Source organism: Ictidomys tridecemlineatus, chromosome 7, assembly GCF_052094955.1.
Source record: "Ictidomys tridecemlineatus isolate mIctTri1 chromosome 7, mIctTri1.hap1, whole genome shotgun sequence".
Classification (NCBI taxonomy): Eukaryota; Metazoa; Chordata; class Mammalia; order Rodentia; family Sciuridae; genus Ictidomys; species Ictidomys tridecemlineatus.
In genome coordinates this window covers 129,427,823-129,453,773 of record NC_135483.1, presented here as the reverse complement: position 1 = coordinate 129,453,773, position 25,951 = coordinate 129,427,823, and the positions used below count along the sequence as shown (strand labels likewise).

General features: G+C 32.1%; 1 protein-coding gene across 23 annotated transcripts in view; it reads left to right on the top strand.

Annotated features, from left to right (window-relative positions):
• Positions 1-25,951, top strand: part of Baz2b (bromodomain adjacent to zinc finger domain 2B) — a 346,930-nt gene that overhangs the window by 161,445 nt on the left and 159,534 nt on the right. Inside the window, exon 1 of one of the 23 annotated variants that reach the window (XM_021730772.3) lies at positions 12,746-13,035. The exons of the other annotated variants lie outside the window; for them this stretch is intronic. The gene's annotated coding sequence lies outside the window, so the exon portion shown is untranslated. Of the gene's footprint in view, positions 1-12,745; positions 13,036-25,951 lie in introns of those variants that run through there. 23 annotated transcript variants of the gene reach the window in all.

Genomic DNA, 25,951 nt, shown 5'->3' with positions numbered 1-25,951 from the left:
AGCTTTGGAGCACATAGATGTTTTGCTAGCAGCACAATGCATAGGCTTGTGACCTTCTAGTATTCAGGAGTCCTTTCTATGCTTTAATAAATTGTCCTCAGCTTTTATTCACCCCAAGTAGATAAATAGTAGTCATCACATTTTGGTAAAAATTGAAGTGTTTTATTATGTAGAAGCATAAATATGTTTAATTGTATAATTTTCAAAGAACTAAACTTTTTAGGGAACCTGGATTCCTTTGTATCAGAAATATTTCTCTGTTGATTTGCAAGAGTAAAAGCACTTAAGGAGTCTGAAAACATGTTTGTTTTATAATTACAGAATATTAAATCTTGAAAATATGCAAAAAATCCTAAAACAATCTACTTATATTACAGAAGAAGAGACTAAGGCTGAGAAGCTATAAGTTAACCATGACCACTTAGCTAGTTAATGATTTTTAGATTTTTTAAATACTTATAAAATATCTTTGGTTTTGAAGGTAAAACAATTTAGAATGCTATTGTATACACCTACTTATTCATGATACTTGCATAATGAGAGTGGATAAGTTTAGACTTTTATTTACTATCTAATTGCAGATAATTTTATTGGAAAGAATTTAGCCTTTTTTTTTTTTAAATCTGGTGTCACTAGACTACTGTATAGAAAATTTTTTGTTGGAGGGTTAATTACTTGGATTATAAAGTTACCTATGACCACGCTATGTTTTTATTCCTTAATAAATATATTTCATCAATATTAACCAATTGATATATAAATGGTCCTAACTTTCAGTGGTTCTGCTTATGATTTTTCAACTTTACAGTGGTGTGAGAGTAAAATGCATTCAGTAGAGACTTAAGTTTGATCTTTTCATGGGTTATTGATGTGAGTATAAAAAAACAGTACTCTGTGGTGTACTATCTTGCTAAGCAATGATGTTTAGTAAATTAGGTATATTAAATGCACTTTTTATTCATGGAATTTTCCACTTACAATGGGTATAATGGGACATAATCCCATTATGATTCTAGGAACATTTGTATATAGTATAGATTATTTATATATATATATACTGTGTTGACTTATGATTTTTTCTTTTTTTAAAGAAATAGTTGTAGCTTGTATACTGAGATATTTTGAAATTTTCTGCTTGTGTCAGTGAGAATAGTGTTTAGAGGGTTATGTGTTCCTATGAGAGTCTGTTGTCATGTATGTTCAGTTGAATAGCTGACATGTATTGAAGACTGACATCATCATTAACATTAAGACTGGTAAATAAAGATAAATTTGTGCTCTTGTAAAAAAAATTAGGACTGGAAGCATTACACTCCTAAAATCGACTTGATAATTGATAAAGTTATAGAAAAGAATCATTACAGCATTGAAGAAAATGACACTTTGCTTTACAGGGTAAAGTTTGCTGTATTTAATACTTCAGATTGTAGTCTTTTGCCAGCCAGTGCCTAAAGAATTCAGTTAAAGAAAAGTTTATAACAACAGTTATACTGAAATGCTGTCTGTGCATTTTCTAGAGATGAAATTATGCAACATTTTTATCATTGTTTTCAATTAAGAGAAAATTTTGAAGTTAGAGTCAAAGGCTTCCAAAATCTTGAAATAATTTTTTGTTGTTGTTAACAATAAAACTACTCTCAGCTAGGTGTGGTGGTAATCCCAGCAGCTCTGGAAGCTGAGGCAGGAAGATCAGGAGTTCAAAGCCAGCCTCAGGAACTTTAGTAAGGCCCTAAATAATTCAGTGAGACCTTGTCTCTAAATAAAATATAAAAATAAAAAGTGCTGGGGTTATGGCTCAGTGGTCGAGTGCCTCTGGCTTCATTCCCTAGTACCAAAAACAAACAAACAAACAAACAAACAAAACTAATCAGATTTTATATAGAATATGAATATGAAAAGTATGAACTATATTATAAATGAAATCACTATTCTTATTGATATGTTGATTTGTATCTATTTCACCTATTATCTACTTTAATATGGAATAAATTGTTGAATACAGGTAAAATGATGGTCAGTCACTAAATTATTTAACAACTAATTAGTAAGTTCCTATTTACACACAAGTGCTAAGGATAATGTACTGTAAGAAAACAAAGACTCTGAACTCAAGGGCTAACCTTCTATAGGTGAAAGAGACAAGTTAATATTTAATATATTAGATGGCAACCAATACTATGAAGAAAAGTAAAGCAAATTAAGGATCATGAGTGCTGGGAGTGTAAGTTAACATTTGTTACAGAGTTGTCATCAAAGGCCTCTGTAATAAAATGACAATTTAGCCAAGATCTTAAGGAAGTAGGGAGCAAAGCATGCATGTCTCCGAGTGGGGACTCTTTCTAAGGAAACAGTAAATGCCAGGACACTGAGGGTAGATTATGTTTGGCAGCATGGCTGGACTGGAGTTGTGTAAGTGATGAGCAAGAATTAACAAATAAAGCCAGAGAGATTTCACATAATGAGCATTTAAGTCTTTTTTTTAAAAAAAGATTATAAAAACCATGCTTTCCAAGCTTAACTAAAGCCCTTATTTCAAACCAGTGGTACCCAAAGTAGTTTGGTAGAACATTGTTTATATGAAATATTAAATGAAAAGATGGTTCCATGGTTAAATAAATTTGGAGGACAGGGGATTATTGTTAAACAAAGTTAAATTGGTTTTGTTTTAATAATTTTCTGAGCATCTTTTAACGTGCTAATGTGTTTTGTGAATTTCCAACTCATTTGATCCTTCCTTCAAAGATTGCATCTTATGGGACTAGTATTTTTCATGTGTTGGCAAGTGCTGTATTAGACAGGTTAACTACAGGTTAATAAAAGTGTTTTTCCACAATAGTTATTTTGTAACTTCTCTGCTTTCCCGAAGGCCATACCTCTTCCTATCTGCTTTTTCAGTAAAGATTGCATTTCTTTCTCTCTGTAAATATTTCTCCAATCTATTCATTCTGTATTTGTGATGCCTAAATGTGGTTTGCATCATGTCTCTCCTGGGCTGTCACAGTAGTTGGCTAACTGGTTTCTCTGCTTCTAGTCTTGCTGTGTCCATATTCATCATCCTCATTGACGATTTAATTGACATCACAAATCTAACTAGGTTATTCACCTACTTAAATCCTTTACCAGCTTTCAATCACTACAAAATTAATCTCATTTACAGAGCATATGAGATCTTTCACAATCCGTCCTCTGCCTACATCTGAAATTATGCTTCAATCTCCCATACTTAATGCTTTCCAAATTTAAAACCACTTATACTTGCCTAAAGTAGGTAATGGATTGTACAGTCCTTTTGCCTTTATTCATTGCTGTTACCACTTCCTGACATAACCTTCTTCTGTAAGTAGCCTAATTTTCCATTCTTAAAGGTTTAGAGCAGATATAATCTTCTACATGAACACTCTAAAAGATCTTCCTGGGTATACTCATAAATCTATCAAAATACTTTTAAGATGAAATAAAAATACATATTTGTATTTTTTCTACTCTCAGATCCTACACCTTGTAGCTGTGTTAAGTGCCTAATACTTTAAGTGAATACGCAAATTAACTTCAGTAAGTAGTTGAAAAGATCTATCAATTTCTCTTTTTCCCTAGTTCTGACCCTGTTTAGATTATAGATTTTAAGTGTAAAACTACAAAATATCTGGAAGAAAACAGGGAAATCTTAGTGAAGAGTTCTTATTTATATATGACACATAAAACATGATCTATAAAAGGAATAATATTAATAAGTGGTTATTTGTTTTGCAAAAGACCCTATTATGAAGAATAGACAGGGGCTCGGGATGTGGCTCAAGCGGTAGCGCGCTCACCTGGAATGTGTGCGGCCCGGGTTGAATCCTCAGCACCACATACAAACAAAGATGTTGTGTTCGCTGAAAACTAAAAAAAAAAAATAAATATTAAAATTCTCAAAAAAAAGAATAGACAAACTATGTATTGGGAGGAAATGTTTGAAAACTACACATCTGACAAAAAAATCATACTTAGGATATAAAAAATATCTCAAAACTCAACACTTATAAGCAAACAGTCCAATTAGAAAAAAATGAGCAAAAGACATGAAGAGCCATTTCATCAAGGAGGATATGTAGATGTCAGATGAGCTCATGAAAAGATGTTTAATCATCACTAGCCATTAGGCAAATGAAAAAATATTTGTTCATTGGACACCTGTCATAACAGCTAAAACAAAACAAAACAAAAATCACAGTATTACATTCTAGCAAAGATGTAGAGAAACTAGTGTCCAATAGACTGCTGTTGGAAATATAAAATGGTAAAACCACTCTGAAAAGTAGTTAGGTAGTTTATTAAAACAACAACAAAAAATTACAAAACTAAACACAAACTTAAAAGTTAGAGTTGGTAAAGAAGAAGAGCTTGGATGTGACTATAAATGAGTAGTATGAGAGAGATCTTTCTGGTGATGTTATCTTGATGGTAGTGTTTCTTACATAAATGTTCATGTAATAAAACTACATGAACTCATACATACACATTTGTAGTTAGTTTCTGATTTTTATTATTTAATCTGTATTATTATGTAAGTTATAACCATTTGGAAAACTGAGTGATAGGTACATGAAACTTCATTAGACCATTCTTTTAACTTTCTCTAAAGAATATAGTTATTTCAAAATAAAAGTGGGGAAAATACTTATTTTGTTTAAAATTTTTATCTCCATACCCATTTCTGTGGGGAAAAAAAGTTTCATTTCCTCACTAAACTTTAAGCTTTATTCATGTTTTTTGATTTTTATCATCTTCTGCCATTTTTAGAGATTTTTTTCATTGATCTTTCATAAGACACATTCATATTCTCTCTCTGGACAGGTATATTTTATTGTTATCTATAGGATTTTCCTGTTCTAAATAAAATTATAAGCAGAAATACAAATAAAACCTTCACATACCTCCCTCAAGTTGTAAATTAAAGATACATTCATGTTAATATGTGTAGCTCTAGTTCATTAATTTTAATTGCTACCTAGCATTTCATTATAAAAACACGTTTCAGTAGTTTACTTATTCTTTCTTGAATATTTCCCAGCTTCTTTCTTTTCATTCATTCATTCTTTTTTTTTTTTTTTTAGGATGTTGTGAATCAAATCCAGGGTCTCATGCATGCTAGGGAAGTACTCTGCCACTAAGCTATATCCCCAGCCCACAATTAACATCCTTATGCATAACTCTTTATATATATATACATATATATATATATATACATTTCCAGGTTACATATCCAGAAGTGGAATTACTGTCTTATATATAGGCTACATGCACTTTTTACTTTATGCTGTCTAACATCTTTCTACAGTTATTGTACCAGTGCGAAAGGATTTCTTGATATATTTAGCATTTGTTTAATTTTTGCCTTTCTATTCCCTCCCTCTCTATAGATGTCCAATAGATTTTACTTCTACAATATACTTTTTTATTTCTTGCTCTACCTTGACCAGCCATGAAATAAAAACAATTGTGATTCATTTTGGCTTCCGTAGCTTTCATATTCATCTCCTCTTTTGTGACACTTCTGTGCAACCTTAGTACAGACACTTGCTCTTACTTAAACTATTTCAGTAGACCAAATACTGTGACAATCCTTATTGGAAATCTCTTCCTCCTCCAGTTCATCCCACTTAAAACTGCTAGGTCAGTATTTCTAATGAAAGTAGTTTACCATTGTTCGCAGCATACTTTTGAAAACCTTAATGTGGTATTCAAGGTCATTTTCAATAAGGTCCTATGTTGTGACACAAGACTGAAGCAGTCAGGGTCACTCCAGGTGAACTGGGCTGGCACAAAATAATCACACACAGAGACAGAGAAATACCTTTTTCCTTGGGTTCTGTGACAGCTCCTCTGACTCAGCTCCCATAAAGGAGGCAAGGCAGGCAAGAACCAGAAAAAGTATGCCTTGAACCCATTTTTATTGGGGAGAAGCCATTCATATGAGGCAAGGAATCAGGTTTTAGGGGACTGAGTCTAGCTTCCTGATGTCCTGCTGTCAGCAGGTTGCCTGACATTTTGGAAGGCCACGCCCATCTCATGTGCTGTGTGGGAATCAAAGGCAGAGCAAATGAAAGGGACAAATACATGCACAGCCCAGACAGAACAGCATCATCAGTCCAGTCCACTTTGTGCGCTCAAGATGCTCACAGCTCACACACACACAGCCCATGGCTGTTTGCCATATACATAGCTCCTGTCCAGAGTGGCTCCCAACAATCCTAAACCGCTTTTACAGCCATGTCTTCCACTATTTTTTACTTGTGCTCTATGTACTTGCCAGACTACATTATTTTTTATTATTTGTTGATTGATTTATTCAAATAATAGATATTCAATGAGCTTTTATACTGCTTTATATCTATATAACTATATTGACATTGTATTTTAGGTGCAAATCATGATTCTTGTATAACGGAACTTGCATTCCACCTCATCCTAGTCTTTGAACATATTAAGTCCTTTTAAGCTTCTGATCCTTAGCATATATGTTGTTTCTTCACTTGAGATATCTGGTTTCCTAATTCCCCCATCTGGCCATCTTTTCCATTCAAATTCCTACACATTTTTCAAGGTCTACTTTACATGTCATCTTTTCATGAAACCTTTTCTGACATCTTCAGTTCCCTTTTGCTCCCATTGTACTTTAATTATACCATTCTTATGGCACTTGGTATGTTCCATGAATTTGTCTTACCCTTCAAGAAATTGTCAAGTACTTTGTCCAGTCATCTGTTATTAGTTGTGTAATACTTAACATAGGCTTTGTATTTAATAATTAAAATAATTTAGTCAAAGATAACATTATTATCCAACTTCATCAATTGGATCTATTTAAAAAAATAATTCAAATTAAGAAAAAATAATTATATAACTTTAATTTGGTGGTGTTCTTAAAACACTACAGAATAGGGCTGGGGTTGTGGCTTAGTAGTAGAGTACTCATCTAGCACGTGAGAGGCCCTGGGTTAGCTCCTCAGCACCACATGAAAATAAATAAACAAAATAAAGGTATTGTGTCCAACTACAATTAAAAATAAAAATTAAAAAAAAATACTGCAGAATAAACTTTATGACTCGCTTTGATAAACAGTAAATGTGATTAGTGTTAACAAGTTTTCTTTTTTTTTAAATTTTTTAATTTTTTTATTTTTAAGTAGTTTCCTTTTCTCAAAGCAGACTGTACTCTGGATCCTACTTGTTAGCTTCCCAAGAAGCTGGAACTATAAGCAAGCACCACCCAACCTGGCCTGGTTGGTTCTCTTGAGTTGCCTTGGCAGCTGCTGTGTGCTTCCTTTACCCCAAAGAAAAGCCCTTTGTTTATTTTCTACTATATTGGATTCTTCACAAGATTATGTTTGAAGAACTCTCACACTAAAATAATTTTAAATCATTGCTAAGATGGCATTAAGTACTTCAGTTTTATCTATTTTATATTTTCCAAACTTTTGTTAGAAAAGTATTAACCTGCCGCTCTTCTTCCTTATATTATCATTGATTTCAAATCAGTAGTCAATTGAATGAGACTTTAGATGATGAAGCAAATGGTAGACAATGGACTTTTGGATAAAACAAATAGATTATTTATTTGCTGAATATTCTGGGTTTTTTTTGAGGGGGCTGTTTGTTTTGTCCTCTAGTACTGAGGATCTAACCCTTAGCACTTTATCATTGAACTACATTCCCAGCTTTTTTTATTTCTTATTTTGAGGCAAGGTCTCACTTAATTGCCTAGGTTGGCCTTGAACTTGCAATCCTCCTCCCTCAGCCTTCTCTGTAGCTGGAATTACAAATGTGTGCGCCACTGTATCCAGTGAAGATTCTGTGTTTTAATATGGAGTTTTGAGAAGTTGTTAGAATATCAGAGATTACTGGAATTGGTGTATAGATATTTAGTACGCTGAAGAATTTTTTAGGTTACAACATCTGTAATGTATAAAAGAAGATTCTGATTCAGTTTGTCTGTACTGGGGCCTGAGATTTCACATTTTTAACAAATAATTTCAGTATTGCTGATGTTTCACTTTGAGTAGCAAGAATATAGATGACCTTCCAATTTTAAGATTGCTAATAAAATTTTAAGATTTCCTAATAAAAGTAGATTTTTGGTTGCTTATAGACATTTATTTACACTGATTCTCTACTCTGATTTGTATTTTACCATTTTAATAGAAGTTTCTAAGTTTTAAGGAAATGTGTGGATTATGGATTAATGATTGCTCTAGGATATGTGATTCTTTGCTTAAAGTTATCCTTCAGTATTTTCATTCATTCATTCATTCATTCATGCACTACCCCATAGAACCCAGAGCCTCATGCATGTTAGGCAAGTGCTCTCCCAGTGAGCTACACCTCTAGTCCCAAGATTTTTATAACTTTGACCGGTATGACATTGTCAGTGGAACTTTATTAAGGAATCTCTTAATTACTTGGTTTACTTTTCTAACAGAACTAGAATTCATAATTTTTTGTTATTTTAGCAGGATATTGTTTTAAGGCATATTTATATTATAAAAATAAAAATAGGAAACAGTCTTCTGTTTGACTTTGTTTTAGTTAGTATAAGTACTATTTTTTTCTTTTGTAAAACTGTTATTATCACAAATTAGTTGCAATTATATACTATAAAGGTTAGACTGTTTATTTCAACTGTAGCACAGGTAGAATTGAAAACCAAATGTGTCAATAGACAACCAGTAGGATAGTTAGTTCTGTCATTAAATAGCTTATACTCAAACAGATATAAATTGATTGGGGGTGATATATTTAACTTTAATTAAATAATATAAAAAACATTGATAGTCTTTTATGCTTTTACAGAAAATGATAACTTGGTCATAATTCTTTAAGAAAGTTCTCAGAATTACTTATTTTTGACAAATGGAAATTGGAAATCAATATTTGCAGACCAAGATAGTAAAACATTTTTGGGGGGAAAATATGATTTTATTTAAAAAATTAGAACAATTTTATGTTGATAGTTATTATATTATCCCTACATTATTTTAATTAATAATTATCAGCAGTAGAAAGTGCTAGAGGATTTATATTATTACAAAAGTGACTTTAAAATACATTTATTATCATTTTATTATTTCTTATTAAATGAACACTCACAGGAAAAGTTTTCATATGGAATTTATGGCAAATGGTGATAAAATTTTTTTATCCAGAATTGTCTATAGAAAGGAACTTCCTTTGTCTCTTCTGGTAGCATCCATAGATTTTTTTTTTTTTAAGGTACATTAATACTGCCGCTAGAAGCAGAACCATTGGAATTTACATTAAAAATAAATGTGATGAATAAAAAGCAGCACACTATAATGTTATAGTCTTGACTGCTTTATCAATAAGTTCTTAAATTTGAAGTACAAAAATAGTGAAAAGGTCGAGAAAAAAATGAAAGAAAGAACAAACGATGCAAAAAGAAAATGACACTGAGGTCTTGGTTTAATACATATGTATTTCAGGTTGATGGTTGATTTCATTAGCAAATCTCATTGTTATGCAATGAATGTTCTTCTGCAGCAAAATGAATATTGTATTCTCTCAGACTCTGTATCTATTATGTTTCAATTACTGAAAATATATACATTTAGCTGACTTCGATTTACTTTTACCAAATTGTTTTTAAGGAAAAGAAAGAAAACTGAATCATATTATTTTGTTGTTTAAATTTTTTCAATAACCTTTTAAATTTTTATTATAGATTTATTTTCTACTATTGTTCTCTAAAGTAAACATCTAAAAGAGGTGGATAATAATATATCCATGTTAATTACCCTCTAACTTGTTAAATGAACACAATGTAATCTTGATTGATTTAAGCTGATAATTAATATGTGCTACTTAAGCATATGCTTTCTAACATTTTTAAATGTTGAGTGTTTTTTCTTATTGCAAGAAAATGTTAAGTAAGTGTACATATGGCAGATCTGAAGACTGCTACCTTTTGCAATAGCAAAAATGTATGTTGAATTTTCATAAAATAAGAAATTCCGAAATAACAAATTTCAGTGGTTATACAGTGGAAGTGTTCATTTAATCACAAAAATGTATGAGGTTGCATAATTCTTATTAATGTGTTCAAATATGGATCAAGCAGTATTGGACATTTAATGTAAGTCATTTTGATGTCTCACAATAGTTTTCAAAATCAGTTTGGTTTTCATAGTGTTCTGAAAGATTGCCACCATAGTTGACATTCTTTTGACAATCTTAGAAATCAAATAGCCCAAGATTTGATAAATGTGAGTTGATTTTATACTGCACAGAAATTGTCTGTTTGGTAAAAATTGGCCTTCTGGTTCACTTAATGAAATCCTAATAAACACCTTGGCTATGTTGAAGGAACATGAGCTGGTGTGTGTGTGTGTGTGTGTGTGTGTGTGTGTGTGTGTTAGTTTATTAATAGCTCGTATTAAGTTAATTTAGTGTTTGCTATATGCTGAGTGTTTTATTATTCACAATGAGTAATATAAAAGAAGAATTTCCAAGTTCTAGTTAAGGAGATCCCCAAATTTTTACAGAGTAATATAAAATAAATCACGTAGAAAAAGAAAGTTTTATGGGCCCAAATAGTCAGATACTGTGAAAGCAACGTCCTGCAGGTGATGAGACCTGTCCTGATAATGAGGTGTGGTGGAAGAAATAGGAAACAACATAAAAATAATCTGGGAGGTAGGAATACACAAGCTTAGCAATTTGGGGAGATAAAGGAGACTCAGCCAACTATAATGAAGATTTGATTTGCTACTCCCTATTTACCTCATATGAATATCAGAGTGAAGCATTGTTAAATTTTAATAGTGTTCATTTGACATGGTAGCAACTGACATGGTGCAGTTATTTTTTTAAGTTACTGAGTTATCTGTCCTGTTTTTGGACTTGCCAGGGAGCAGAAGAATATTTTCTGAATCTTTTGCCTTTGTAGAATCATTAGGTACAGTTAGTTGTGCTGAAAATGCTCTAAAAAGAGTGCTTGGCTGAAATACCCCTTTTCTCATTTGTCAGCTCAGAGAAGGGAGTCTTTTCAAAACTCATAGGATGCCATATATACTTCTCTCCCCTTTTGTCTTATCTATAAATTCTTAATATCCAAACTCACCAACCCTTGATAAATGCCACCTTGAATAAAATAAAATATCAAATTTATTTTCTCTTCCTTTCTACATTTTTCTTCATCATTCTCTAAATTTTGGCCCTTTATGGGAAATTAAGATAATCATGGATTTTTTAAAACAAAGTAATAATTTTTAATTTAAATTTTTGTTTTGTTTAGGCAAACGAATTACACATTCAAACCTACCAATATCATAGGAAATACAATTTAAATTTTCTATAGTAGAAATAAGAATTGTGTTTTTGCATTCCAAGTGGCTGTAGAACATACAAGTTATTTAATTTGACCAGGAAATTCAGCTGAAACTGTTAATGCCTTAATCATAGTTTTCCGAAAATTCCCTCATTCACATGTCATTTTTAGTAAAGGTGGTGATTAGTGATTATTATTGACTTGTGTTACAGTGATTTAATACTGAAGGTATACTTCTGAAATTAAAAATTAGGTATTTGTGATGAGAGATTCTGTACCCTTGGCACAGTTTTATTATCTGCTTGGGTGTTCTTTTTGTTGTTGATTTTATTATTATTCTGTTTTGTTGTATTTTCTATTTTAGTGCATTAACTTTATTTTGCAAAGTGAATTATTATAAGCAATATAATTTTAATGTTTTGATAAGATTATATTGTTAAAAAAGTCTTGAGAGCTCTTTGCATTAAGATGAAAACATACTATGTTCATAATAAAACAAAGGTGTAGTGTTCGTAAACATAGTATTTTTAAGAAATGAAATTTTTACAGATTTTTTTAAAACTCCTACATATTTTAAAAGTACTGACTTAGTTTATCATAGGTTTTAATTTGTCTTATACCTATAATTAATTTAAATCAACCTTCATTGAACTATATTAGAAATTTATGGAGCAAAAAGAAGAGCAGTTTAGGGAGGAAAAACTAAGGACAAGGAAACTTAGTTTTCAAGCTAACAATTTTTTTTTTAAGTGCACAGTTGACCAATTTTTTTTCTTTTTTGAAATACAAGTTTAAAATGATATAAGGAATAGCTTCAAGTTATGTAAACTTTTTGATTCATACGATTGAGTTTTTTTCAAAGACTGCTACATTAATTTTAAAGTAGTATTTTGGAAGTGTGCTTTGGAAAAGAATTTTAATTTTGGTCTTTTATTAAGACTCAGAAATTTCTTTTATTTACTTTCTTGAAGGAGTTAAAATTTAAAGACTTTTCCTTAAGTTTTTTTTTTAAATCCTTATTTGTTTTTAAAGCAATTTGTTAGCATTTGTCTCGTTTTTACAGCTTATTTACTAAAACTAATTTTTGAAAGCTGCTTAAACCATCTCAGTTTTCAAGCATTTTTTATTTTAAACTGTGAGTTATTTCACGTCAAGAATGAACTCCCTTTTAAAAAGGAAGTAACAAAATTCTTCTCATTGTTGGTTTTGATGTTAATAAAATTAAGAAAAGAACCGATTACTTGAGACGTCAGCTCTACCTGCCTTAGTTTTGTCACGTGAGCCTTCACGTTTACTGGTGATCTAAGTGCTCCACCTGCCTTTCAGTTTGTTTACCAGGAAATCAAGATGTGTAAACTGCAGGAAGTACTATTTGACCCTCTCCGACAGTATCTCATTACAATAATTGCTAATCTCTGAATAAGACAGCCATGTTTTGTGAGTAACTGAGAGAGAGAGGTTGTGTTAGGTAGATTTTAGGTGTTTCAAGAAATAGAGCATACTAAATGCTTGCTTGGATTATGTTTTCATTATAGCTTTTGATAAAAGACATATGGTGACCTTTGGGGTCAGCAAAGCTAGGACACAATAGCAGGTATTCTTTCATGCCTTTTAACTGAAAGAATATCACGGCTTGTTGTTTTGGAGTGCTGTCACTGCTCTGAATCGAAAGGATAATGGCTACTTCCTGATTAAACCCACTCTCCACAGTAAGCTGCTAATGTTATACTGTCTTTTTCTCCTGTGAATGCAAGAGTATTTAATGTTTGCTTTACTTTTTATCATTGTCTTTTCATTGATAGATCTCTTACAAATATATCTTGAAGTTGAAGTTTATAATAAGAGTAGAAACAACTGGTTTTTAAGTTTGTAGGTTTTTTTTAAAAAATGCAAAAGTATTTCTGTTTGATATCTTAAATCCAACCATCTCATATACTTATTGTAGATTTTGGTTAAAGAAGTTAGCTATATTTAAAGACATTAGAATGATAAAATATATTAAGCTGCTACTTTCTTGGCACTCTAAGCAAAATTTTAAAAATAACTTATGGAGTAAATTAGATTAATTTTTTTCAGTGACAACTGGGATAAAGTAATTTTATTATTTAATAAATTTCATAATTCTGTTTACATATATTGTGTTGATAATAATATTATTATATTGTTGTTCTTAGTTAAGAGATCATCATGACTTAAAAACAATGTTCAGTATTCAAAATTTAAGAAGGGAATAATGAGCTTCTTAGCTTTAATCCTAAAGCTGGCAGTCACTCCATCTGTAGTCTTGGGACAATCATTTAAATTGCTTACCTCAGTTTTCTTGTCCACTACCATATGAGTGATTAGGTAAAATTTGCATGTCTATTTCTTGGTGGTAGTACAAACTATAAAGAAAACAAATTCACAAGTATTTTATAAAATAGATAAGTGACTCTGCAGATAGGAAGACATTAAGAGCCACAGTAGACAGAAATAACAGAAAATTTTTAGAGCTTTAAAATAAACACTATTACATTAGCCTTTTAAATTGAACTGAACTCCCAGTGTTGTTCCAACATCAATATAACATTACCTAAATAATATACATATAATTGGACACATGACTAAAATGAGAAATGGCAAGCTTGGAGATAATTTAGTAAAAGTTAGAATTTATTTAACTTTTTCTCAAAAGTCTTACTTTTTAAAATGAGATTGTTCAGAGTGGAAGGAAGAATATATGTGTATATTATAGGCCTATATGTATAGGTGACCTAAATAGTACCATATTTAATTTTTAATATCTAGTGTTGGGTATTTTGGTTATATAAGAGAAATCATTTAAAATTTTTTAAAATTTGAAGGTAGTTACTGAAGAATATTATAGAGCCTAACATCTTAAAATATTCAAAAATATTCTGGGGTTATGTAAATAGAATTCCTCTTTATTGAAAATTAAGGTATTTCTTCTGTAAAATGCTTATCAAGTTTATTTTTGGTGACTCAGTAATTTTTAATATAAATTCTTGTTATATCCTAAGGAGATTCTAAATATTGTGTTTAGTGAATATTCTAACTTAGTTATCAAACAGAATTTAAATAATAATCTTCACATTATCTTTGCTTTACAAATTTGCTAACTTAAGTAACCTATTTTTGTAATAACAAGTAATAGATGTCATGTTTTAAATGCATACTATGTGCAAACATCTGGGCTAATTCTATCATTATTTAAAAAATTTTTTGTCATTAATGGACCTTTATTTTATTTATTTATAAGTGATACTGAGAATCAAATCCAGTGCCTCCTCACACATGCTAGGTGCTTGCCTCTTCCACTGAGCCACAACTCCAGTCCCCGCTATCATCATTTAATATTGATGATAATTATGTCATGTGCGAGTGACTTTATTCTATTTTAGTTGATAAGGAATTGTTTTAGAGAATTTAAATAATGCAATCAAGGTCCTTTAGCCAGTAAGTGCCAGAGTCAGACTAAAATCACTAACAGAATCTAGAATCCAGAACTCAGTCTCCAGTGTCATACATTTAAGCATTGTGTTTAGATTATGGAGATAGTAAAGGTGCTTAAATCTTTGATCTAGTTGGTTTTATTTTTTATTAATTTATCAAATGTTGCTGAGTATTTCCAAAGTGTTTGGGCCTGTAAGGAAGTATAGGTGAAAACAATAGAAAGCAAAACACAATGGTCGAAGGGGCAGAAAATTAACAGGCTCTTTACAGTATAATGTGATAACTATATAAGAGAGGTAAGCACAAAATACCAAAGTGGCACAAGTGTATTGTTTTATTTACATACTTAATTCGAATTTTTGTGTGCTGTTCTATGTATATGGAAAAATATCAGTAAATAAAACGTTCAAAGGTCTCTACCTTTGTGGAATGTATAGTAGACTTAGAAGTAAACAATAAATAAAGTGATATTGAGCAAAGATCAAAGAAGTTAACTGTGTAGATGCCCTTAGGAGGAGTCTTCAAGGCAGAGAGCATGAGGCAGAAGCCTGACTGGTATGTGCTCTAAAATGAATGGAGGCCATTGTGATGGAAAGTAGAGTGAGGGAGAAGGGAGAGTACAAGGGAGGACCTTAGAGACCACTGAAGCCTTACATGGCTTTCTGTAGACCTGGATTATATTTTTAATTGAACTGACACATAGGATCACTTCTGTTGCTATGCTGGGAATAGACTGTATCGTGGCAAGGCCCACCAGTTAAAAGGTTCTTATGATAATCTAAATGAGAGAAGATAGTGGCTAGGAAGAAGTAAAATCTGGATGATTTATCTGGGCACAGTGACTCAAAACCTGCAATCCCACCAACTGGGGAGGCCTCAGGCAGGAGGATCACAAGTTCAAGGCCAGCCTCAGCAACTTAGTGAGACCATGTCTTAAATTAAAAAAAAAAATTTTTTTTAAATGTTTGGGGATGTAGCTCAGTGGTAGGTCACTTTGTACAATCAATCAATCAATCAATAATTGGATGTTTTTAAGGTAAAACAAAATAGTTCTTGATGGAGTAGATGTGAGAGGAAAAGGAAGAAAGGATGAATAAGGTTTTGGCTTAGCAATTAAAAGATGAAGTTGGGTTTTCAGGTGGAACATATTTGGAATGGGGATGGAGAAACAGGACTTCAGGTTTGGATATGGTAGATTTGAAATGTCTATGTGCAATTGGAAATATAGGAAGGTTCTACAGAGGAGATAACAACCTAAATTGGGATTAAAGAATGAATTGCATTTACTTAGCCAAAGAGGTAGTTGGTAATGGAATTCAGGAGCATTTGCTATAATACTTAAGTGAATCTTTGCATTTTTATGGTTTTGCATATTTACTAACTAGAGTAACATCTAAGCATCTGAAAAATAATAAGACTTAAAAAGTGAAAAAACTGTTTATATCAAAGAAATAATTATTCTGGATATCCAAATTTTTAGAGTATTTCAGTAACTACTATATTCATGAGTATCATACCAGCATGCTTTTACATTTGTTGTTTCTAAACATAGCACTCTAAGGTAAATAAATATTTCATTTCATATTTAGAGAAAATGAATGTGAGGCAGATTAATATTTGCCTGACATCATTAATAAAAATGGAGAAGCTAAAGACTGGATTTAAATCCAGGTCTTTAGATTCTGTTGATAATGTTCCTTATGTTTTAAAAAAAAGTATATGATGTTAATTTTTGTATTATTTTGAGGTCTTGTTGAACATTAATTTTTGTTCTGCATTGTAGCACAGTGATAGTCTTGGGACATAAATTTTAGAGATTCTTAATCATGGAGTCAAGTCATTTGTACAGCTTTCACTATAGTTACCTAGTACAGATACTCCTTCTACTCCTGGCTCCCACCCCAATGTATAATGTTTAATGAATGCTTTAAAAAATTATAGTTGCTATCATCATCATCTTCATTCCTTTTCTAATATGCTGTGACTTTGGAATAACAGCCCAAACTTGTTGGATTCATGTGTAAATTTTAATTCCTGAAATATAAATCATATAAGAACTTTTTAATAAATAATAATTCTTAACTCATATTCTGTCAGCTTGGAGACTATTTTTTATTTCCTTCCCTTTTTGGTTTGGCCAGTGAGCTTGCTGTACAACCATGTTTCTGACTGGAAAAGTAATAATTTCTAAGATGCCAGTGGGTATTTTCATTGTAAAAGTGAATATGTTGTTCTACTATAGTAGGAAATATAAATATAGTTGTTCTTTCAAGCAGTTTTACTTTTGATGTAACAATGCCAAATTTAAAAATTTAAAAATTTTTGTCTTCTGAATCAAAATATAATTATACTTTTAATCTTCATGTGAGTTAATATAATAAGTGTTTAAAGACACAGATAACAAATCAAACAAATAGCAGTTAAGAAGTATTTTTTCAAAGATATAACAAAAAAGTACTAATAAAAATAAAATTAAAAAAAAAAAAACAGGGGCTGGTGTTATGGCTCAGTGGTAGACCACTTGCCTAGTACATGCGAGGCCCTGGGTTCTATCCTCAGCACCACATAAAAATAAACAAAGGTATTGTGTCCAACTACAACTACAAAAAATAAATATTTAAAAAAATAAAATTTTAAAAAGCACAAAACCCTGCTGTAGATAAAAGTAGTCTGATGACTCTAAAATAGCTCATTTTAAAGCATTTACTCTGAAAATGGGCAGAGACTTTACCTAGGCTTTGTATACCTAGGTTTCTGAAAGTATGTGACTTTAGTGCAGCTGTTTTGATACATTTCTCAAAAACAGGAATTGAAGCCAGGGGTTCTTTACCACTAGGCTACATCCGTAGTCCTTTTAAAATATTTTTTTTTTGGACAGGGCTGGGGTTGTGCCTCAGTGGTACAATGCTTGCCTCAAATGTGTGAGGCTCTAGGTTTGATTCTCAGCACCACATGTAAATAGATGAATAAAATAAAGGTCCATCAACAACTAAGAAAATACTTTAAAAGAATTTTTTTTTTTTTTGGAAACAAAGACTTGCTAAGTTACTGAGGATTTTGTTGTTAAGACAGGCTTTGAACTTGTGACCTCCTGCCTCAGTTACTGGAATTAAAGATGTGTAACACTGTGCCCAGCCATTTCTTAAAATTTTTATGTTGTTTTTTCAAAGAACAACAACAATTTTAAAAAGTGTATTTATCCTTCCTATTATTTTCTCTGAAGTCTTCTATTTCATTATCATGCCTTAAAGACTTCTCTTAAGTATGTTTATTTTAAGCATTATTTAAGTAAAAGAAAAATTCATATTAATTAATTCTGTTAAGGATTATAATTTTATATCCTAAATATTTCTACTTAGGCATAGAAAATATTAGTGTATATGTTAAATGCTTGTGTATTATTCACCATTTAAAAAGTTATATTTGAATAGTTTCTTGTCTTTGATTCAGTCAAGAAAAAAAATGGTCAATTAGAAATTTCTTTTTAAAGTATTCATTATTGTCTATCTTTAATAATCATACTAAACTAAATCTGTTATATCCTTGATTAATTGGAATGCTCAGAGAATGAGCATTCTGATTAATTTTTTTCTGGAATGTGGTCTCTTACCATTTATTATAGAAAAATTTATTTAATACATTTGTGCAGGTATAAAATCGAAAAATTTTTGTTAATTTGAAGAAGTAGGTTGCTACTGAGTCTTGACTTCTCAGTGTGAGCTATTACTAGTCTAGTTTGGCAAACAAAGTACAAACAAATATTACATATGGTTGTTGATTTGATAATTTGAGCAATTAATCTTGTTTTGTAAGCAAAGCATAATGAAATATTAACTATCATATTTATTCAGTACCAGTAATTTTAAAACACTAGGAATGTCAAAAGGAAGATAAGATTAATTGCTGAATGAGTGATATAAATAACTGAAATACTTCACTAGAATAACAGGGGGAGGGGAAGTTTTTTTTTTTTTTTTTTAAGGAAAAGGAACCTGGGCAAAATTTTGAAGCAGTGAAGGACTTCAAACATTTAAAAAATAGATTAAGATACAATTCACATTTAAAGTTGCAAAATACATTTAACATAAAAGTTGCCATTTCAATTTTTTTGGGGGGTGTGCTAGGGATCAAATTCAAGGTGTTGCATATACTAGGCAAATGCTCTACCACTGAGCTATACCATAGCCCCAGTGTTGACCAGTTTTATGCAGGCAGTTTAGTGGCATTAATTATATTCAGTGTTGTGCAACCATTACTGCTGTTTCCAAATTCTTTTCATTACCCAAACAGAAACTAGTCATTAAGCAATGACTTTCCATTTCTTCTACCTTCCAGCTCTACTAACCTCTAATCCACTCTTTGTCCCTAGAAGATTTCTGATAAGTAAAATGATAAAGTATTTGACCCTTTTTTGGTCAGATTTATTTTACTTAGCATTAAGTTTTCAACCATGTTGTAGCATGTTTCAGAACTTCATTGTCTTTTATGACTCAACTGCACATATATAAATAAAACAAAATATATGTGCATTTATCATATTTATTCATTTATCTGTTTGTAGGGCATCTTCTCAAGTCTTCCCGAAGTATTTTTTGAAGTCTCTGCTTTTTTTTTTTTTTTGGTAGTATTGGGGTTTGAACCCAAAGTGTGTACATGCTAGACAAGTGTTCTACCACTGAGTTCATCTCCAGTCCCTTTTTTAAAATTTATTTTCAGACAGGGTCTTGCTAAATTACCCAGGCTGGTTTTTTTTAAACCCCCTTCACAAACCTTTTAGGTAGCTGAGATTACACATGTACACCATCGTGCCAGGTTTATATTTAGCTTTTTGAGGCACACCAAACTATTTTACACAACAGTTGAATCAAGGGGCTGAGGTTATAGCTTAGTGGTAGAATGCTTGCCTAGCACTTGTTGAGGCACAGGATTCAATTCTCATTACCACATAAAAATAAAGAAAATAAAGATATTGTATCCATGTACAACTAAAAAATTTTTTTTAAAAAGTTGAATCAAGTATTAACATATTCTATTATAACATATAAAGTATGTAAAGGATTAAGCTTAATGAATATTGGTCTCAGGACATAGCCTGTATTTTATTTTTTAAAAGAAAGGAAAACAGAAAGCCATATGTATTATGTGTAAGAACATGTGTGTGCATTACTAGAGATTGAACCCATAGGTCTTCTACCACTGAGCTACATCTTGCTAGGTTGCTGAAGCTGGCTTGGAACTGGGGATTCTCCTGCCTCAGACTCCCAAGTCTCTGGGATTATAGGCATGTACCATATACCAATAGTTACTTCAGAAAGTAAATTTAAAGAATAAAATAAACTTTCTGATTATATGTAATTCCAGTGTTACTTAATATTTTATAGAACAATAGCATTAAATTTGGATATCTTATTCACTAGAGACTCTGTTATAGAAGGATGGTATTGATGTTTCCACAATTAATTCACAAAATAATGTAGTTCTGCCCAGTTTAAGATATGTTTATTTTGGATTGGTTTTTGAGCACTATAAATTCACTCAATTATATGTAACTGAAAATGATCTCTTTAGTTAAATACTCTTTAGTTATTTCATATTAATTTATTTTCCTATATATGTTAATGTTTCATAGTTTTAAATCTGAGGGAGAAGAATAGGCATTTCAATTGGTGTTTTTGAGACAAATCTTAAAAGTATATATTCTAGAATTCAGTGTGAATTAGGAGAAAACAGGGCTCACTGGCTTGATAAGATCATTAGAATCCAAGAAATCAGGCAATATTGTAGTAGGGAAACTTTTTGGTCTAACTACAATGGATTTATAATACTACTAGAATGGATTTATAAAATTGCAAACCCACAAACAATTATGAATGATATTTGTGGATTCAATAAAGAACTGAACAATACTGACAGATATAATGGATTATCCTGATGAGAATATTGTTTAGGGCATCAGAGAGTAATTTCTATACAAAATGAAGAATAGTTAGAAGTTCCTTTAAAATTTCTCATCAATGGGTATACATGAGAATATCTGATACATGGGCAGTTTAAAAGAGCTAACAATTTTGTGAATATTTCCAATTCATGGATTTTTTTTTTGATTTGGAGAAACTTTTGAGGCAAGTTGCCTTAATTAAATTTGAGTCCAGTGAATTTTTCCACACCTAAATAGGAACTGATAGTGATATTACCACAGGTTAGGCTTAGAGAAATTTCTTGGTAAATAAATTTTCACTTTTGGTAAATAAATTTTCACTTGAAAGCAAAATTTCAATAGTTTATTGAACACAGAATTGAGGTGGACTAAATACTTTGAATGACCTTCTGGAAAAAAATAACATATTTAGCTAAAATAATTAAAACATTTTCATCATGACAATGCTGATCTGGCAAGAAAGTAATGAGTAGGCAAAACGAGGTGGTGTACTCCTATAATCCCAGCAATTTGAGAGGCTGAGGCAGGAAAATCCCAAGTTTGAGGCCAGCCTCAGCAACATAGCAAGGCCTTAAGTGACTTAGCGAGAGCCTTTCTCAAAATAAAAAGTAAAATTGTCTGGGGATGTGGTCCAGTGGTTAAGTGCCCTTGGGTTTAATCCCTAGTTTAAAAAAAGTTCATGGGACCAAAACTAAGTGAAATACAAAAAAGTTTCCTCCACTACTGGGAATGCACCCAAAGGTACTCTATCTGAGCTATATCCCATCCGTTTTTGTTATTTTGAAATATGGTCTCACTAAATTGCTGAGACTGGTCTTGAACTTGAATTGTAAGTTTGAGACTAGTCTGGCAATTTAGGCAAACTTATTTGCCTCAAAATAAAAAAGGATTGCTGATGTAGCTCAGTGGTAAATTCCCCTGGGTTCAATCTCTAGTATCCCACCCCCTCCCCCCCAAAAAAAAATTATCAAGGAAAACGAACACCTTACACAAATAGTAAATGGAACCATCAAATCAGAAAAATAAGAAAGAATAAAAGTAGGTGGGAACAACAGAAGGAAGGAAAAATAAAGTTGAAATAGAGTTTATTTAAAATTAGGATTGTAGTTGCCAAGTTCCTGTCTGTCTCCCTTCTAGGTCTTTTAATATTTATTGTTGAGTTTGGAGTGATAGAATGAAGGAAATGTTTGGGGCAAACTGACCCCAATTTTTTTCCATTGAACTTTGTTTTAATGGATCTCAAAATTGGGTGATAGAATTTTGGTCAAGTTGTTACTGATTTTAAAAACTAATAAAACTCATTCTACCATCTTTCTTACCCTCATTTCCTTTCCTTTACCTCTCCCCCCCCCCCACTTTTCCCTATCCAAATTTCCTCCATTCCTCCCATGTTCCCTCCCATCCTCATTATGGATCAGCATTCACATATCAGAGAACAAATTTGGCCTTTGATTTTTGGAGGATTGGCTTACTTCACTTAGCACAATATTCTCCAACTCCATCCATTTACCTGCAGATGCCATGGTTTTATTCTCTGTTAATGCTGAGTAATATTCCATTGTGTATATGTACCACAGTTTCTTTTTCCATTCATCTATTGAAGGGCATCTAGGTTGGTTCCATAATTTAGCTATTGTGAATTGTGCTGTTATAAACATTGATGTTGCTTTGTCACTATAGTATGCTATTTTTATGTCCTTTGGATGCAAACTGAGGAGAGGGATAGCTGGGTCAAATGGTGGTTCCATTCCAAGTTTTCCAAGGAATATCCATACTGCTTTCCACATTGGTTGCACGAATTTGCAGTCCGACCAGCAATGTATGAGTGTGTCTTTCCCCCCACATCCTTGCCAACACTTATTGTTGTTTGTCTTCTTAATAGCTGCCATTCTGACTGGAGTTAGACCCCTAAGTATATGTATAAAGACACAAATGGTGTGACTCTACTTTGTGTATAACCAGAGAAATGAAAAATTGGTGTACTATGAATTGAAATGCATTCTGCTGTCATGTATAACAAGTTAGAGTAAATAAATAGATTTAAAAAACTAATAAAACTAATGAAATTGCCACAGACACACAAAAACAAATACAAATATAAAACCTAAAGGTTTTATGATACATTATCATCATTAACCAGACTTCTATGAAATGATCAGTTGTGACAAATAGTTTTGAGACAGTTCCTCCACTACTCCTTAAGACTGGGGTGGTAGATGTTAGGGATAATATTCATTTAGCCTCCTGAGCTATCTAGGTAGACTTGGTCACCATGCCAGCTCCAGCAGCCTTCTGGTCTACCGATTTGATGACACCCACAGCAATTATCTGTCTCATATCATAATAGCAAGATGTCCTAGGGAAGAATAGAGAAACCCTCAGTATACATGGGCTTGCCTAGAACTGTGTCAATGATGACACAATCACCAGGTTTCCAAAATTTAGGTTCATTTTTCAGTTTCATAGCAGAACAATGATCAATGTTTTCTTTCTGCTTAGCTGACTTGTAAGTAATGTGAGCTACGTGTTCAGTACAGGGGCATAATCAGCACTGACTTGGTCTGGATAGTTCAGGATAATCACTGGTCAGTGAAGCTAACTGCTTCCATTTTGTGTCACTTTTGCTTCATCAGCAACATTGCCTGACAAACATGTAGTAGGAACTCCTTATCTGTAAGATTAGAATAATAATTCCTGACTTACCTATTTTGTGATTTTTGTTAGGATAAAATGAAAATCTATGTGTATACTTTTTTTTCCAAATTGTAGAGTTCCATAGAGTTCCATGTTAATGATTATTATGCATTTTCATTCAAAACTTCTACTAAGATCTTATAGGTTATAAGAAAGGTTTCTCAAGGATCTCACAGTGTGGTAGGGTGCCAGATATCAAAACAAAATCTCCATATAGTATAATGTTTTAAGTGCATTAATTAAGAGATATAGAAGAGTAACAGGAGAGAAGTACCTTAGACTTCTTCACAAATTATAATGGTTCCCCAGAGAGGAGGTGTTACCTGAGATGAGGCTGAAAATATGAGTAGGAGTTTGGCAGGAAATAAGAGAAGGACATCTGAGAGAGTGAACATTATATACCAAACACACAACTTGATGCAGGGGAAATTAATATATTTGGGAATGACAAGAGGTTTAATCATCTAATATATGAGAAGTGAGTGGGAAAGGGAACCAAAGAAGTCAGAGCTTATTAAGAAGAACTTTGTGCTTAGCAAAGAACTGGGATATAGAGTCACTAAAAGATTTTAAGTATGGGAGTGACACAAACATATTCTTCTATTAAAAGGATTTTTCCTTCTTGAAAAAACAAATTACGGATGTCTGTATGAAAGAGAACTGGAGGAAAGAGAAATAGAGACACCTCTTAGGAGGCTCTTGTGGTATTTCAGATAAGAGTGAATAGTTTATGTTTTCAGGCTTATTTATCTCTATTAAATCCCTCTGTTACAAAAATCTGGCAAGTCACATGACTTTTGGAATGAGGTTGTGGAACAAGTCTGGCAAGTACTTAAGTACTGGGGATTGAACCCAGGGATACTCTACTGTTCCCCAGCCTTCTTTTTGTTAGTATTATTATATATTTAAAATATAATTTTTTGTCAGAGACAGACATTTATTTTATTTATTTATTGTACTGAGAATCAAACTTAATACCTCACACATGTGAGGCAAGTGCTCTACAGCTGAGCCACAACCCCAGCCCTTATTTTTTATTTTGAGTTCTAGGCAACCACTAATTTACTTTTGTACTATAAAGATTTTTCTTTTTTGGATATTTCACATAAATGAAATTTAAAATAAAGATGACATTCTTTTGAGGGTCAGATTAATAGGAGATAGCCTAATGTATTCTTTAAACATCAATTCCAATTTACCTGTGAAAGAAATCTGCTTGAAATTATAAATCCTCTTTACATTTTACATTTCTCTTTGCTCACATTTAAATTACGAAAGATATAATGTTGATTTCTATTGAGCTGTTTTGCCAACCTTGTATCTTTGAGGAAAGTATAGGTATTTTCTTCTTTGTAGTTTCCTGGCTAAACTCATAAGAACAAAAATATCTAGAAGCAAGTGTGCTAGGCCCTGGCTTTATAATAACTCTTTGAAGTAAGTTTAATTAATCACATTTATTTATTTATTTATTTATTTATACTATTTAGTTGTCAATGGACCTTTATTTTATTTATTTATATGAAGTGCAGAGAATTGAACCTAGTGCCTCACACATGCTAGGCAAGTGCTCTACCACTGGGCCACAACCCCAGCCCTAATTACTTCAGAAACTAAGGCTCAACAAACCTAAAGGCTGAATGCAGTGAATTCATGAAACAAATACAGAGTAGAAGCTATATTTCAGAGATGGGAAGTTGTGGCCTAAGATTTGGCAGATACAACTTTGTGGATAAAGTGACTGTTAGGACTATATTTAAAGGACAATAGTATTTGGATTATTGGAAAAGAAAACCGAATATGTCTCAATATGAATAGCATGAGTGACGTTATGAGAATAGACAAGAATAAGCACGACATTCGTAGTGAAGTTTTCTAACCAGCCTCTTTAGATTGCTGCTAGAAACCCTCTCTATTAACCCACTAAAACTCAAGTAGAAGCATAGGTATTTGGAAGCCTACAGAGAAGTCTTACAGAATATAGGAAAATCAAAAAGGCAGGTCTAAGGAAAAAAAACTGGGATTAGCTAATTCTGATCTGTGCAGTCAGGGTTACTTCACTTCTCTACACATGTACTTTCTATCATTATTTCCTTAGGCCTATGGCCATAATGATCACCCAACTCAACAATAACTTTCCCTGTTTCTATCAGTTAAAATGTCCATATGAGAAAGAATCTGATTAGATCATAGCATCTTTTAGAGGCAAATATCACGTAGTACAAATTTCCCATTATATGTTGGATCACGTTTGTTTCAGATAGCTTTTTGAGGATATCTGTAATACTGTGAATTGAACTCATTACCTCTGCTTGCTAAGCATTTACTCTGTCACGGACCTACATGCCTAGTCCCCATGTTTCAGACATCTTTGATCATAGGGATGGGGTCATTGTGGCCCACTGTTAAGGAACAAGAATTTTATTAGCAGCAAGAAGTGCTACCTGATGAATTAGCTGGATTAAAAAGGGGAAGCATGAGTGAAGAAGAAGGAAAAAAATAATGGATCGTGGATCTTCCTACTCCCTGGTTGAGAGTGAAAT